Consider the following 17,294-nt stretch of genomic DNA (forward strand, 5'->3'; position numbering starts at 1 on the left):
GTATTTTCTCTCCATTTTATGGATGGGGAAACCCAAGACCCAGAGTGGTTAAGAGACTTGCCCTGGGCCATCCAGAAGGCCAGAGACAGAACTGGGACTAAAACCCAGGTCTCCTAACTCCCAGCCGCATGTTCTTTCCACAAGACAAATCCCCAAACTAAACAAATTTCAAACTCTACCCCTCAACCTTTTAATCAAGAATCAGTCAACGGTATTTATTTCGTGCCTTCTGTGTGCAATACATTGTACTAAGTGCTTGGTAGAGTGTATTTGTTAAGCGCTTACTACGTGCAGAGCACTGTTCTAAGCCCTAAGGTAGATACAGGGTAATCAAGTTGTCCCACGTGAGGCTCACAGTTAATCCCCATTTTACAGATGAGGGAATTTAGGCCCAGAGAAGTTAAGTGACTTGCCCACAGTCACACAGCTAAGTGGCAGAGCTGGGATTCAAACCCATGACCTCTGACTCCCAAGCTCGGGCTCTTTCCACTGAGCCACGCTGCCTCCCAATTCAAAGAACTAGGTATAAAGGATCCCTGCCCACAAGGAGCTTTCAGACAAGAAGGGAGAGACAGGCAGTAAAATAAATTATAGACTGGCTGGGGAAGAAGTGAATATCAAAATGCTTATGGGGAACAGACCCAAATGCACCGGTGACATAGGAGGGAAGGTTTAGATGGGGAGGGCTCCTTGGACGCGATGTGATTTTAGTTGGACTTTCAAAATGGGGAGAGAGGTGGTCCATCGGATACGAGGGGTGCGGGGACAACTCCAAAGCCAGAGGGAGAAGATGGGCAAGGGGTTGGCAGCAAGACAGGACAGATGGAGTTACGAGGAGAAAGTTGGTGTTAGAAGAGTGAAATGTGCAGGTTGTGCTTGATCAGAGCTGCTCACAAGAATCAAAATGAGCTGATTTGGGTGTTCCTTCCTCACCTTCCCTGCCATCGCTGGTGGAGGGGCTTAAAGAAGGGAGAAGGAGTCCTGGTTAATTGGTTAAATTGGCTAATCAGCCTCTGACGAATGAAGAATTAACTGTGTGCGGGTTCTAGTCCTGCCAGGAGAATGAGGCCATGCCAAAACTCCAGCCACTTCCTGGCTCTGGAAAGCACACACCCTTTTGTTCATGACCCTACCGTTAGCTGGGAACTGAACAAGAAGTAAGAGGCCTGAAGAAAAGGAGTGCGTTCATTTCCATTCTAACCAGTGTTTGTGTAATTGCCGCCACCATTTTCTGGAGCTGCTTTCAGGGCATTGAACCACCCCCTGCCAGTTCAGCTCCGCTGCTGAGACACAAACAAAGCATCGCTGCACAGTTTGATGAGCCCGTGAAGAGAAGATGTTGGCTTTTAGAGCTAATCTCCCAGAGGTCTGGAAGAGGAAGTCTGCACCCTCACAAGGTCTGCATAGGGAAGACTTGGCAGCATAGTGAGACCATGTCACAGGTCTGCTTGGGGCTTCACTGAATTTCCACATCTGACCCATTAGCCAGCTAATAACAGGGAAAGCAGCATGGGGTAGTGGATAGAGCATGGAGCTGGGAGTCAGAAGGTCATGGGTGTTTATCCCCGCTCTGCCACTTGTCTGCTGTGTGGGCTTGGGTAGGTCATTTCACTTCTATGAACAGAGAAGCAGCGTGGCTCAGTGGAAAGAGCATGGGCTTGGGAGTCAGAGGTCATGAGTTCAAATCCCATCTCTGCCACTTGTCAGCTGTATGACTGTGGGCAAGTCACTTAACTTCTCTGTGCCTCAGTTACCTCATCTGTAAAATGGGGATTAACTGTGAGCCTCACGTGGGACAACCTGATTACTCTGTATCTACCCCAGCACTTAGAACAGTGCTCTGTAAATAGTAAGCACTTAACAAATACCAACATTATTATTATTATTCTATGTGCCTCATTTATCTCATCTGTAAAATGGGGATTAAGACTGTGAGCCCCATTTGGGACAGGGACTATGTCCAACTCAATTTGCTTGTATCCACTCCAGTGTTTAGTACAGTGCCTGGCACCCAGTAAGTGCTTAACAAATACCACAACTACTGTAAAGGGTTCTTCTACCTTTAGGGTGCATTTTACAATAGTTGGGGCATTTGTTAAATTCTTACTATGGGCCAGGCACTGGGGTAGATGAAAGATAATCAGGCTGGACATTGTCCCTGTCCCACATGATGATGATGATGATGATGATGTTGGTATTTGTTAAGTGCTTACTATGTGCTGAGCACTGTTCTAAGCGCTGGGGTAGACAGGGGAATCTGGTTGTCCCACATGGGGCTCACAGTCTTAATCCCCATTTTACAGATGAGGTAATTGAGGCACCGAGAAGTGAAGTGACTTGCCCAAAGTCACACAGCTGACAAGTGGCCGAGCTGGGATTTGAACCCATGACCTCTGACTCCAAAGCCCGGGCTCTTTCCACTGAGCCACGCTGCTGCTCACATGGGGCTCACAGTCCAAGAGGGAGAACAGGGATTTACTCCCCATTCTACAGATGAGGAAACTGAGGCACAGAGAAGTTAAATGACTTGTTCAAAGTCACAAAACAAACAATTGGCAGATCCAAGATTAGAATCCAAGTCTCCTGAATCCCAGCCCCGTGCTCTTTCCACTAGACCATATTGTTTCTCACTTTCACTGCTTTTTCATTCATTCATTCATTCGATAGTATTTATAGAGCGCTTACTATGTGCAGAACACTGCACTAAGTGCTTGGAATGTACAATTCGGCAACAGATAGAGACAATCCCTGCCCAATGATGGGCTTACAGTCTAATCGGGGGAGACAGACAGACAAAAACAAGACAACATAATCACGATAAATAGAATCAAGGGGATGTACACCTCATTAACAAAATAAATAGGGTAATAAAAATATATACAAATGAGCACAGTGCTGAGGGGAGGGGAAGGGAGAGGGGGAGGAGCAGAGGGAAAGGGGGCTTAGCTGAGGGGAGGTGAAGGGGGGAGGGGGGAGGGAGCAGAGGGTGGAGGGAGAGCAGAGAGGGAGCAGAGGGAAAAGGGGAAGCTCAGTCTGGGAAGGCCTCTTGGAGGAGGTGAGCTCTCAGTAGGGCTTTGAAGAGGGGAAAGAGAAATTTTGCTTGGAATTGAAAAGAACAGGATTTTTATTGTCAGTCCTTGATGACTCCTTCTGAATAATACAGGGTCCTGCTGGTGGGGATACCTGTTTTTCTATAGTACCCTCTCCAGCCCCCCATGCCCTTGCCTGCCCACTGGAAATGCTAGACTGTAAGTTTATTGTGGTCAAGGAACATGTCTACTGATCCTATTGTATCATACTCTTGCAAATGCTAGTACAGTGCTCTGCACACAGTAAGTACTCAAAAAATATGATTGATTAGAAACTGCTTGATGCCAAAGTAAAGGCGGAATTGACTGTAATATTGAGCTTCCTAGGGTCCAAGGCAATGTACTCAGCAGTTGGGAGAGGAACCCCACCGATTAGACTGTAAGCCCGTCAGTGGGCAGTGACTGTCTCTATCTGTTGCCGATTTGTACATTCCAAGCACTTAGTACAGTGCTCTGAACATAGTAAGCGCTCAATAAATACTATTGAATGAATGAACTGAGAAGCACAAGACCCACTCCCTGACCACAGGGAGCCTACACTCTAACTCACACAGCAGGGTGGGGGAGACAGCACCAGGGGCTGGAATCAGGAGAGTTGCAACCTGCACAGCAGGTGGTCAGTTCTCTCATCCCGGTTCCTGGCAATCAGAAGTATGGAGCTCCAGAATCACTGCTGTTGCTTCTCAAAGCAGTTTGGCTGGGTCCTACCTAATGCCAAGACAGCTATGGCCGCAAAAAGAGTTTTCTATCATAAGATCCTTTTTAAAAAACACCTTTGGCTCTCTGGGCATTAACTCCTCTAACTACTCACATCCAATCAAAGGGGATGGCATAGCCCAGTAGAAAGATCACAGGACTAGGAGTTAAGAGACCTGGGTTCTAGCCCTGGCTTGTCTATTTGGCTGCTGTGTGGCTTTGGGCTAGTCACTTAACCTCTCTGTGCCTCATCTGTAAAATGGGAATTGAAATCCCCATTTTTCCCTCCTGCTTAGACTGTGAGCCCTGTATGGGGCAGAGACCCTATTTAACCTGGTCATTTTGCATCTTCCCTAGTGCTCAGCAGTGTTTACCACATAGTAAATGCTTTTTAGATATTATCATTATTATTACTACTACTATTTCTAATACTGCTATTATTCTGCTAGGGAATTTATTACTATTGTTATATTTCAACCAGTAGGATCCGGCAATTGTATATGCCCAGTGAATGTCAAAATACCATAGGGGAAAATTTACCCTTCCAACTTTTGTACCAATGTATAGCAGGAGTTGGGAAGCTCTGTCTCGAGAGTTGTAAATGGCTCCTCTTGGAATCAATGTGGCTGTCCAGCTTAGACAAACACCCACCCACTGTGGGGTGACATCTTCAGCCTTGCCTCACAGCAAAAAGTCATAGTGGAAGCTGGACAGGGAGTAGTTAGGCCACCACCATGCTGAAGGAGAGCCAAGATGGCAACTCCATGCCCCACCAGATTGCAGGGCTAGCAAGAGGTCCCCTTGTATGACTCCACCCACTGGTTGTAGCAAACAGAAGCAGAGCCAGGGAGAGTCAGTCAGTGAAAGAGACTACTCACTACCCGGCCCTCCAAGTGTTCCAGCCATCTGCCTCACTCAGCCAGGTGCCTCATTGCACCAATAGTGTCCACAGGCATGCTGAGCCCTGGGCTGAAGGCCCCAGGATGGGAAGTGAACTCAGCCACTGTGCTTGGATGCTGCAAGTACTGATTGCCAGTCCCTGCTGTTCCAGAACTGGGCCACCTGGGCCCAGCTGTTCCAGAGCCTGGAGTTGCTGGATACAGCTATGGTGGCAGCAAAGAAAATCATTGCCGTGATTCCATATTCTCTCCCTCTCTCATTCTCTCTCTCTGTGTCTCTCTGTCTCTTTCTCTCTCTTTTCCCTCCCTTTCTTCCTGGTGCTATTCCAGGCAGAGGGTTTTGGGTTTCTTTCAAATTGGCGCTACAGGCTGGGCAAGAGGAAGAGAATGGGTGGGAGCAGGAGGGACCCAGAAACAGCATCCCAACAGCCTTCTTTCCTCTTAGCTTAGCAGCTTTCCAGAGCCGGGGGAAGCTGGAAGGGGTTCATGGTGGGGGGTGGTCACAGAGCTCCAGGTAGGAAAGGGAAGAGGGCAGGGGCAAGGGATGACTGAAAAGCAGCAGAGCTTGCGGGGGGCCTCATTCAATACACCTTCCTCTGGCTTACACAAGTTGTGGAAACTCCCAGAGCAGGTTTTGGTAAGGAAACCCAGTCAGGGCTGTGGTGTGCAGGTCTCAGGACTCATGGGGTCTCCCTGACCCTCAAACAGGCCCAGTGGGGACTACCTGATGAGATTCCCTTCCCCAGTCCTCCCTCCTTCCCCACACCCTTCTCTTTCTTTTGCCTATTTCCCCATCCCCTTTCTCTCCATCTCTTCACTTTTTCTCCCTTTCTCTTCCTTTCTTCTCTTTCCTTCCCCTTCTCCCTGTCTCATCTTCTCTCCCTTTCTTCTACTATCACCTTCTCCTTCTCCCCAACTGCTTCTTCTCTTCTCTTTTCCTTCACATTTTTTCTGTCCTTCATCTACTTCCTCTACTCATCCTTTCTCCCCTTCCCTTCCCTTCCCCTTCTTGTCTTTTCTTCAGTCAATCAATCAATCGTATTTATTGAGTGCTTTCTGTGTTTAGGGCACTGTATTAAGGGCTTGGGAGAGTACAACACAACAATAGAAGAGACACATTCCCTGCCCACAATGAGCTTACAGTCTAAAAGGGGAGACAGACATTAATATGAATAAATTATTAGTTATGTACATAAGTGCTGTGGGGCTGAGGGGTCAGTTGGGTGGTGAATAAAGGGAGCAAGTCAGGGTGATTGGGTGGTGAATAAAGGGAGAAAGTCAGGGTGACGCAGAAGGGATTGGGAAAAGAGGAAAAGAGGGCTTAGTCAGGAAAGGTCTCTTGGAGATGTGCATCTACCCTCCCTTTCTCCTTCCTACTAGCCCTTCCCTTCAATTATTCTCTTCCTTCCCTGTCTCCCCTTCTTTTCATTTCCTCTTCTTTTTCAATTCTCCAATTCCCCTTCTCTTCCTATCTCCTTTTCCCCTTCCCTTTCATGTCCCCCTACCCTTTTCCTTCCACTGATGTTGCTGTGAAGCAGCCACATGGCTCAATGATGCCATCATATGGCACTGTGGGCAGTGTCTCCAGTGGGAGGTCATAGATTTTGTGACTCTTTGAACACCAACCACTCACAGGTTACATTTTGTTCAGTTATCCTGCACAAAAGGCTACCGACTGCTGGCGTACAGTAGTGTCACGGGAATACATTTCACTTTTTTAAGACGCTCCATCTTTGTCACTCCAATACACTAATGAGGGAACTCTCATTTTTGCCCCTGATCCATGAGAGGGTGAAAGCCTGACGGGGAAGACCATGAAAACACTGGTCCTCCAAGGATTGTGTGGATCTTCCCTCTCATCCTGGCATTAGCTGGGTCCTCAAGTTAAGCGGGGCTGCACTGCCGGGAGCCGTCACTCACCTGGCAGTCAGCCCAGACTCTGGGGAGCAGTAGTAGTGTTCGATAAATGCTTACTCTGTGCAGAGCACCATACTAAATGCTGGGGAACAATACCAGGTAAGAGTTGAGTACAGTCCGTGGCCCTTCAACGCCTCACATCCTAGCAATAAGGCCGGCCAGGGTTTGGTAATAGACACAATAGAAAAGATGAAATAATATGAATATGAAAACAACATAAAAGACAAAGTTCATAGCCTGACAAGTCCGGGGATAAAGGTGACCCTACTGTAGGGGACTCAGGGTGCTGCCGCCTAGGTCACTGAGAGACCAGGCCCATCCAAAACTTTCTTCCAGTACACACAGGACTTCAGGACCCTGGCCAGAGGTTCCCCACTGCTGCTGCTAAAAAATCCCGGCAGTCCTACATGCACGGAGTGTCAGGAGCAGGGGCCCTGGATGCTGCATTAGGCAGGCGGCAGGCATCGCCCGTGCTTTTGCTCAGCTGTCCTTTGAAAAGAAAGGCCAAGGGGCACGCTGCTACCCCCCAAATCCCCCGTGGTCAACATATTGCTGCTGGGGGAGTGACAATGTCAACCTTGTATCCCTGGACCTGGGTGGCTCAGAGGGAAGTCGACAGGGACACCAGGCTTCTTTCAGCTTTATAGAAGTTATAAAAGTTAGGTTAGCTCCCAGGGATTTTCAATTAGTCAGTCATTGAGTACTCACTTTGTGTAGAACATTGCATTAAACACTTGGGAGAGTTTGATAGTGTAAATAGACACGATCACCGCCCTCAAGGAGCTTACAGACCAGAAGGGGAGATACTCTAAAATAAATTATGGGTAGAAGGAAGCAATGAACTCTAAAGATATGTACTTACATATAACGGGAAGGGGCAGGTGAGCGAATAACTACATTAATAAGTGCTGGGTAGCATTCCCCTGTGATCCCAGGAGGAAGAAATTAAACCCTGAATTTGATTTCCAAACTGAGCCCTCACCTAAGGTATACATGTCCATTCAATGAATTATTTGGCCTTTCCATCCTGCCATATTTATAGCATTACTCATCATCTCTTTGTTCGCCCTCCTGCTCCCACTATTTGTAAATCAATCAAGCAATCAATCAGTGGTATTTATTGAGCACTTACTGTGTGCAGAACACCATACTAAGCGCTTGGGAGAGTACAGTTTTACAGAGTTGGTAGACACATTCCCTGTCCACAAGCTTACAGTCTAGAAGACTGTGTGTGACTGTCTCCATCATTAGATTGTAATCTCCTTGAGTGCAGGGACTTTTGATATGACTCTTCTCTCCCAAGAGCTCAATATGATGTGCTGCAAATAAATTCCACTGCTAAATTGATTGGTTCAGAGAGGGTTGAAACAGGAGTGGGGGTTGGAGAGTCTACTTATAAGAGGTCAGGTGTTTCAGGGCGGATGTTGCAGGAGCTGTCTGTCCTGCAGGCTTGGGGAAGCCACGAGTCTGCTCATTGATCCAGCTCCCTTTAACTACTTACCCTGGAACGTTGTATCACCTCCACCTTTCCCTCGCCCAGTTTCTTGGTCTCCAGGGAAGGATGGTGCTCAAGTTGCTACTGTCTGGGAAATGATTCTTATTGGCCCACATTGTCCTCCCTACCATTGCCATGGAACATTTCAAAAGCCTGATAGATACTTCTTTCAGTTCTCCTCTTTTCTCTCTCTGTTAATTGCTTTGTGCTGGTCTCCTCTGCTTGATTATAAGCCCCTTGAAGGCAAGAATACTATCTTGTCTCTCCATTATACTCTCCCAAGTGTTTAGTACAATGGTATACATACTGTAGGTACTCAGTACATTTTTTATCATATTTGTTTAAGCACTCACTAAGTTCCAGACACTGTACTAAACGCTGGAATAGATACAAGGTAAGATACAAGATATAAGGGATGCAGTCCATGTCCTACATGGGACTCACAGTCTTAATCCCCATTTTATATATGAGTTAACTGAGACACAGAGAAATGAAGGGACTTGCCCAAGGTCACCCGGCAGATAAGTGATGAAACTGGGATTAGAGCCCAGATCCTCTGATTCTCAGGCACATGCTTTATCCACTAGGCAATGCCGCTTTCCATATTACTGATTGATTGATTAAATAGTATTTCCAAGCCAAATCGATAGGAGAGAGTGAAATTTCTCTAAAGTGAGTTGCCATGGTTACTGACTAAGTGGCTTCCAGGTTTGAAGTACCACATCCAATTATAAATCTTCCCTTTTATGGAGCCGAGCCTCCTGAAGTAGAGTATTCATTGCACCTCCCAAAGGTCCAGGCTACAGTGGAAGCCGTTTTAGGCAGACAATCTACCCAGTTTACGAAACTGGTAGTTGGAGAGTTGGCCAACCAATTCCCACTGAAATCAAGCATACAACCTGAGAGAGTTGGAATAAAGGAAGTCCAAAGAGGAAGGATTCAAAATGACCTGCGCTCTCTGTTATGGCTTCTACAGTTTTAAAACTTCAACAGTGGTATGTAGATGACTATAAGATGCTTTATCTATATAGTTTGTCTATGCTGGAATGACACCATTGACATTGAAATTCTCCAAGGGGGTGTGGGTATGCGTGGGTGTGTATGCACATGCCTAAAATTGCCAATGCGTTTTCCAATCACTCTGTGCACACCCACTCACACCAAGGTTGCCCCTTGTGCTGTCACATTTTCCAGAATGTGCACTTTGAATAACAGTGGCATCCCAGAGAAGGGGATTTTCCCTCAATTAGACTGAGTCCTCAATTGGAAACTGCTGACAGAGACACTGCTCATCTTCCTCCCCTCCCCGCACCCCACCCCGTCACCACCCCACTGCCAAGCTGCCTGGAAAATGGAGTCATTACTGAGACCTCCAAAGCTAGCCAGGGGCTGCAGGTGCTGGGCTAGTGGTGGAGGGGTCTCAGAAGCTGTCAATGAGGTGGATGGGAAGAAGTGAGGGTACTTTGTTAGGGTCGGAGGTGATGCAAGTTGGATCATGAGCCACAGATAGTGATCATCTCTGTTGCAGGTAGTCTCTGTGAAGGTCAGCTTGGAACTGGATTCCCTTCCAATCCCCTGTGCAGTCCTCGGGGAGCCAGTCGTCACCTGCCTTTGGGAGGAAAAAGGAATTTTAGGAGATGGACATTGCCCTGGCTCTCTACACTTACAAAGATTTCCAAGAACAGAATCACCAAGGTCCATTAAGGGGTGCACAGAACTTGGAGACTTGAGTCTCTCAGCCTCCAAGATGGCATTGATTCATTTCCCAAGTTATCCAGATTTCATTAAAGGAAGAAATCCTTTTGCAGTGATTCTATTCTATTTCTTTCTCCTCTTGTAATTTATTTTAGTGTCTGTCTCCCCTGCTAGATTGCAAGCTCCTTGAGAACAGGGATCATGTCAACTATTCTATTCTATTAAACTCTCCCACATACTGAGTCAAGTGACCTGCTTGGAGGGAGTGCCCAATAAATACCATTGATTGACTGATTGAGGCTTGTCTCTCAACCCAGGGAGGGTGGAGGCCAGGGACATTGAAGGTGGAAAGGTGAACCAGAGAGGGAGTTCCTTGCAAGGGTGGGAAGAGCAGGAGTGATGAATCAGAGGCAGCAGAATGGGGAGCGAGGTTTGTCTGGAGGTAAAAAGTATAGCTTGAAAGCTGTGTGGGAGTGAGGCAAGGTAGGAGAGAGGGAGGAAAGAGTATGCTACTGGAGGACTGTGAAGTCAAAGATTCAGACCTTTCTAGGTGAGAAGTCGTGGGAGCATTAACTCTTTGGTCCTCTCTTCAGCAGAGTCCCTGTTCCTTCTCACTGCAACTGCCTTTCACTATGCCTCTCCTAGGCCTGTCTTCCCTTCCAACAGGTGGTGTCCAGAGACGCTCCAGAGATCCAGGTGTGGCTGACCCTAGCTCGTGTGGTGAGGCCAATGCCTGATTTTGGCTAGTCTTCGATGTCGGGCTGGGTGGCCCGACTGCCACACCAGAAAGCTGAGGCTGGTGGAGGTCAGGAGCAGTTTGGGAGCAATAAAGATGCTCAGTAAGGGTAATAATAATAATAATGTTGGTATTTGTTAAGCACTTACTATGTGCAGAGCACTGTTCTAAGCGCTGGGGTAGACACAGGGGAATCAGGTTGTCCCACGTGGGGCTCACAGTCTTCATCCCCATTTTACAAATCAGGAAACTGAGGCACAGAGAAGTGAAGTGACTTGCCCATGGTCACAAAGCTGACAAGTGGCAGAGCCGGGATTTGAACCCATGACCTCTGACTCCAAAGCCCAGGCTCTTTCCACTGAGCCACGCTGCTTCTCTTGGTCCTAAGGGTCCTAAGGGTCCTAAGCCAGCTACCAGGGCCAGGGCTACTGAGGGATTGACTGAATTCCATTTCCTTTTTCCTTTTGCTCTGAGGGTTTTACCACAGACTGTGAGGAAAGGCTGATTGGAAGAGCCAGCTTTCCTCAGTAACACACCCTGCCCTCCCAAGAAATTTACCCTCAGGGACTGTGTGAGGCCTTAAAAGATTTAGGAGACTCCAGATGCCTATTGATAATAATAATAATAATGTTGGCATTTGTTAAGCACTTACTATGTGCCAAGCACTGTTCTAAGCACTGGGGTAGACACAGGGGAACCAGGTTGTCCCATGTGGGGCTCACACTCTTAGTCCCAATTTTACAGATGAGGTAACTGAGGCACCGAGAAGTGAAGTGACTTGCCCACAGTCACACATCTGACAAGTGGCAGAGCCAGGATTCAAACCCATGACCTCTGACTCCAAAGCCCGTGCTCTTTCCACTGAGCCACGCTGGATGTGGAATGTGTTTAAAGGCACCGGGGCTAAATTTCCATTGGAGCAACCCTGCCTTCCTTATTTCTGGCAATGTCTCAGTGATAATACAGTGCCTTATCACAAATTACGGTCATTGTTCCACTAACAGTCTCTGTGGGGATCCCCCTAATCAGCCTTGGGAAGCTGAAAACTCGGAGTGCTGTTCTTAAAAATCCAATTATCCCCATTTTAATTGAGGCCCAGAGAGAGTAAGCAATTTGTTCAAGATGACCTAGCCAGATGGAGCCTTGAGCAGGGCTCTGACCTCCTGACCCTGCTCAGGGTTGCCCACCTGAATCCCATTGGTCTTCCTGACCACAAACCACAAACACTCCTCCATCCTCCACCATCCCTTAGGCAGGCTTGGGGTGGAGCCGTGGGGTGGGTGGGTAGGGGTAAGGGTTAGCTGGGCAGTTGTCCACTACCCCTTGAGAAAGAGAGGCCTTGTTTGGGCACTTTCGGCCCCCAACCAATCTTGGCTATCCCACCACTGCAGCCCCCATTCCCCCCTACCCCAAGGATCCCCACATTCACATTTGTCTTCAACTGAACCTAGCCCAGCCTCCACCCCAAACCTTGCCCGCCTACCCCAAGAAATAGGGAGAGGGTAGACAATCATCATTCCAATTTCACAGAAGGGGAGGTTGAAGCAGATCCCCATAGGACAGAGGAGAATAGACCAAGTAAGTTGGGCAAGCTGTTTCACATGAGGAACCTTGCTACCCTCCTGGTTTTTTTTTTTGTTTTCTTAAGGGTACGTGTTCAGTGCTTACTATGGGCCCAACACTGTATTAAACACTAGGACTGTTACAAGTTAAGTCGGGCACAATTCCTCCCACATGGGGCTCACACTCTAAGTATGAGGGAGAACAGGTATTGAATTTTCATTTTGCAGATGAGGGAACTGAGGCACAGAGAAGTTAAGTTACTTGCCCAAGGTCACATAACAGATATGTGGCAGAACTTGAGAACTAGAATCCAAGTCCTCTGATTCCCAAGTCTGTGCTCTTTCCACTAGGTCATGCTGCTTCTCAAGAAAATGAGGCACAGAAGAGTGAAGTGACTTGCCCAAGGTCACACAGCAGGCAAAAGGCAGAGTTGGAATGAAGAACCCAGGTCCTCTGACTCCCAGGCCCATATTCTTTCCAATAGGCCACACTGCTTTCTTGGAAGATTATATGGGTGGCAACTCCAGTGGGCAGCTTGGTGGTAGAAATACTTCCAGGTCAAATCTTGACAAACTGCTTCCCAGCTGATGCCAAGGAACAAGTTTCAGAGCCGAAGGGATACGTCAGTGAACAAAAGGTTTTCATTTTGGCTAAGGGCCCTTTGTGATCAATGATGGGAAGTAGAATACATCAGAGAGTCAGCAGTATCTTATCAAAAACTCAGGCTGTCTCATAAATTCAAGGAAAATGAATTCCTGAACAGTGAATTGAAGCCAGTGAGGGTGCTGAGGCCATTCTACAAAATATTTTCCACTATGTGTTTCAGCTTTGAGGGAGAAGCAGCAGAGTCTAGTGGAAAGAGCTCAGGTCTGGGAGTCAGTAGACATGGGTTCTAATCATGACCCTGCCACTTGCCTGCTATGGGACCTTTAACTTCTCTATGCCTCAGTTTCTTTGTCTGTAAAATGGGGATTCATTACCAGTGCTCCCTCTCCCTTAGACTGCAAGCCTCATGTGGGACAGGGACTGGGGCTGAACTGATTTTCTTGTGTCTACCCCAATGCTTAATACAGTGCTTGGAACATAGTAAGTACTTAATATGACAAATTAGTAGTAGCAGTATTCAAGGGGCAAAGGGCAATGCCTTGGATATTAGTAATAATAATAATAATGGTGGTATTTGTTAAGCACTTACTATGTGCCAAGCACTGTTCTAAGCACTGGGGTAGATTCAGAGTGTCCCACGTGGGGTTCACAGTCATAATCCCCATTTTGTAGATGAGGTAACTGAGGCACAGAGAAGTTAAGTGACTTACCCAAAGTCACACAGCTGATAAGTGGCAGAGCCAGGATTAGAACTCAAGACCTCTGACTCCCAAGCCCATGCTCTTTTCACTAAGCCACGCTGCAGTGATAGTAGTAGTAATAACATTTATTGAGCACCTACTTGGTGTGATCCACTGTATTAGGCTCAGGGGAAGTCCAAAATACCAAGGGACACATTTCCTGCCCAGAAACAACTTACAATCTAACTGGGGAGCCAAATGAAAATATTTACAACTAAAGTATGAATAAACATGCATAAATGACTGCTGATTGAGGATGGGTACAAACAAGTTCAAAAGTGCTAGATTTGGCTGATGGGTTTATAAAGTTTAAAATGCTGGGTAGTTAATCGAGGAAGGCTTGCTGTAGGAAGTGGAATTTTAGGAAGGATTTGCCTATAGGGAGAGCTGTGGTCTGTCAGATTGGGGGAGGGAGTTCTAAATCAGGGGAACAGAGGGAATGAGGGGATGGAGGTGAGATAGATGAGAATGAAGTTCATCTAGAAGGGTGATTTAGGAAAAATGAAGAGAGTGAGTTGGGGAATAGTGGATGAAGAAAGCAGATAAGGTGAGTTCAGAACCTTGAAGCCAATTGTGAGGAGTTTCAATTTGATGCGAAGAGTTTGAAGAAGCTACTGTAGGGTTTTGAGGAGAGGAGAGATGTGGGCTAAGCAGTTACATGTGCAACAAAATGTGGTATAGACTGGGGAATGGGAGAGGTCGGAGGTAGAGAGATCAATGAGGTGGCTGATGGAATAGTTTAGTCATAGTAGATCAGAGCTGGGACCAGGGTGGTAGCAGTTTGGAAGGGGTGGATACAGGAGGTGCTGTGTAGGAAGAACTGGCAGGATTTTGCAACAGACTGAATATGAGAATTGAAAGATAGCAAGGAACCGCAAATGACACCAAGGTTGCGGGCTTCTAGAACACGGAGCATAGTGGAGTTATCGATTGAGATGAGAAAGGTTTGGGGGAAGAGAAGGTTTAGCGTGGCCTAGTGGAGAGTTTGGGCCTAGGAATCAGAGGACCTAAATTCTAATCTCAGCTCTGCCAGTTGCCCACTGTGTGACCGTGGCCAAGTCATATAATAATAATGTTGGTATTTGTTAAGTGCTTACGATGTGCAGAGCACTGTTCTAAGCGCTGGGGTAGATACAGGGTAATCATGTTGTCCCACGTGAGGCTCACAGTTAATCCCCATTTTACAGATGAAGGAACTGAGGCACAGAGAAGTTAAGTGATTTGCCCACAGTCACACAGCTGACAAGTGGCAGATCCGGGATTTGAACCCATGACCTCTGACTCCCAAGCCTGGGCTCTTTTCACTGAGCCACACTGCTTCTCTGTGCCTCAGTTTCCTCCTTTGTAAAATGGGGATTAAATCCTACTCCCTCCTACCCAGACTGTGAGCCCCATGTGGGACAGAGACTGTGTGTACCCCAGTGCTTAGAACAGTGCTTGGCACATAGTAAGCACTTCACTCAATCTATAATTTTTATTATTATTATTATCAATATAAGACAATGTTAAATTTGAGATGTCAGCAGGACATCCAAATAGTGGTTGTCAAAGGACAAAGTAATTGCAAGTAAACAGTATACAGGACCCCATAATGTACAGAGTGAAGGATGAGGGTGGAGGGAGCCAACACAGTCAAGTCAATCAGAAATAAAGGGGAGATCTGGAGTGTGTGTACACAAGTAAGCAAGAACTAAACTTTGGTAAGAGAGAAAAAAAGTTGTTTTGAACGATATCTCCAAATGCTACTAACAGCCAATGCCCAGCTAGATGAACATAAAAACCACCTGTGTTTCCTGGATATGTGTCAGGATCAGGTCTGGCTGGAGAAAAGTAGCAGAGGCACTGTCAAAAACATTCACTGTGCACCTATCTTGTGAAGGACACTCTACTGAGTGCTGACTGTGGGGAGAGCATTGTGTCTACAGTTGTCTTAGTAGTCAAAGAAGATGCCACGGAAGGTGAAGTTTACCTATGAGTCTATGTGTAACTAATAAGGCCAAGCACTTAGTAGAGTGCTTTGCACACAGTAAACACTGTAGGGCCCACAGACCAGGCTATGTCGGGCATACAAAGAGATTATCCCTTGTATTGTAGGGGTGATAACAGTGACTCTTCATTTCCTCTGTTGACTCCTTCCCTCTCTTTCCAAATGAAGCTTTTACTCAAAGAGAGCCACTCCTTTCCTGAGGATAATGTGTCATGCTGGTCTGTCCTCAGCCACTGACTGCTAGCTTTCAGGTGGGATTCATTCATTCAATCGTATTTATTGAGCACTTACTGGGTGCAGAGCACTACACTAAGCACTTAGAAAGTACAGTACAGCAATAAAGAGAGACAATCCCTGCCCACAACAGGCTCACAGTCTAAAGGGATACAACATTGTCTGAGGCTTTGTTTGCCATGTCCTTTAAACGCTTCCTTGACCTTTCTGACTTTCAAATGCCCAATTACAGCTCTCTATACAGCTGCTGTTTGAGTAACCTGCTGTTGCTCATTCTCCTCCCATGTTCCACCCAGCATAGCTGTGTTAAGATGAACAGAGTTTCAATGCTTGGAGACTCACTACCTTCCAGAGCTTCACTGTTCATGATCTTATCTTACACTTGAGCACTGCTCTGAAGGCCTAGGTTAAGTGCTTACGGTGAGCAGAGCTGTGTTCTGAGCACCCACTGAGTGCCTTTACTGGACACTGTACTGAGTGCCTTCTGGGTACAGAGTTTGCATTGGATGTTTCAAGACATTCACTTCAAGCCAAATATTGAAAGGAAGTTTGCCTATAGATTTCTGGGGCTAAATATCTGTGGATGGATTAGCAGTGAAGGGGTTAAGAGATTGGCCACAGAAGATGGGAGAGTCATACTGTCCAATCTACACATCCAGCACGAGAGGGAAAGAGCATCTGTTGAGTGTAAAAACCCAAGGCATGTTTTTTACCCTTTAAACATTAACAATATGGCCCTAGAAAAATGTCCATAGATTACCTTTTGATCAGATGAGAAAATTCCATTTCTAATGAATTGTCTGACCTGTGTGAATCTTAATACCTCAGAGGAAAATGAGACATTCTGACTGAAGCTGTGGAGCTTGTTCTGAGAAGGCGGTATGGTCCAGCAGAAAGAACATGGGACTGGGAGCCAGGAGACCTGGATTCTCGTGCCACCTCTGCCGCAGGCTGGCTGTGTGACCTTGGAGAAGTCATTTAACCTCTCTGGGCCTCAGTTTCCTCATTTGTAACCTGGAAACAATATAGATGGTGGGATATGAACTTGACTGACTTGAGAGCCTTGCCTCTACACCACTGTGCTTGGAACATAATAAGTACTTAATATGACAAATTAGTGTAGAAGTAAAATTCAAGGGGTAAAGGGAAATGACTTGGATAATAGTAGTAGTTTATCCAAGTGGTTTACCATTGCCTTTTTCCATGACTTAGCCCATAGGAAACAAAAAATGCCAAAAGAAAAAAATTATAATCAATCAGTTAATGCCTAGTGACTGCCCAGTATTCAACGCTTGGGAGAGTAGCAGTTAACAGGAAAACACAATTTCCCTGCCCTCAAAAAGCTTATACTCTAATGGGGGAAGACAGACAAAAGTCATTTAGGAAAAGTGGGAATGGGAGGATGAACAAAAGCATGCAAATATGTCAGGATGCACTAGCTGATTAATAATTTAATATATAAATATACATACATACATAAGTGCTGAGGCAGATATAAAATACATAGATATTAAGAAAGGCTGTTGGTTAGAAGGAACATGGGGTGCTGTGAAGTAAATGAAGAGGGCTTCTTGGAGGAGGTGGGAGACTGTAAGCCTGTCAAAGGGCAGTGACTGTCTCTATCTGTTACCAATTTG

Source organism: Ornithorhynchus anatinus, chromosome X1, assembly GCF_004115215.2.
Source record: "Ornithorhynchus anatinus isolate Pmale09 chromosome X1, mOrnAna1.pri.v4, whole genome shotgun sequence".
In the NCBI taxonomy this organism is placed as follows: domain Eukaryota; kingdom Metazoa; phylum Chordata; class Mammalia; order Monotremata; family Ornithorhynchidae; genus Ornithorhynchus; species Ornithorhynchus anatinus.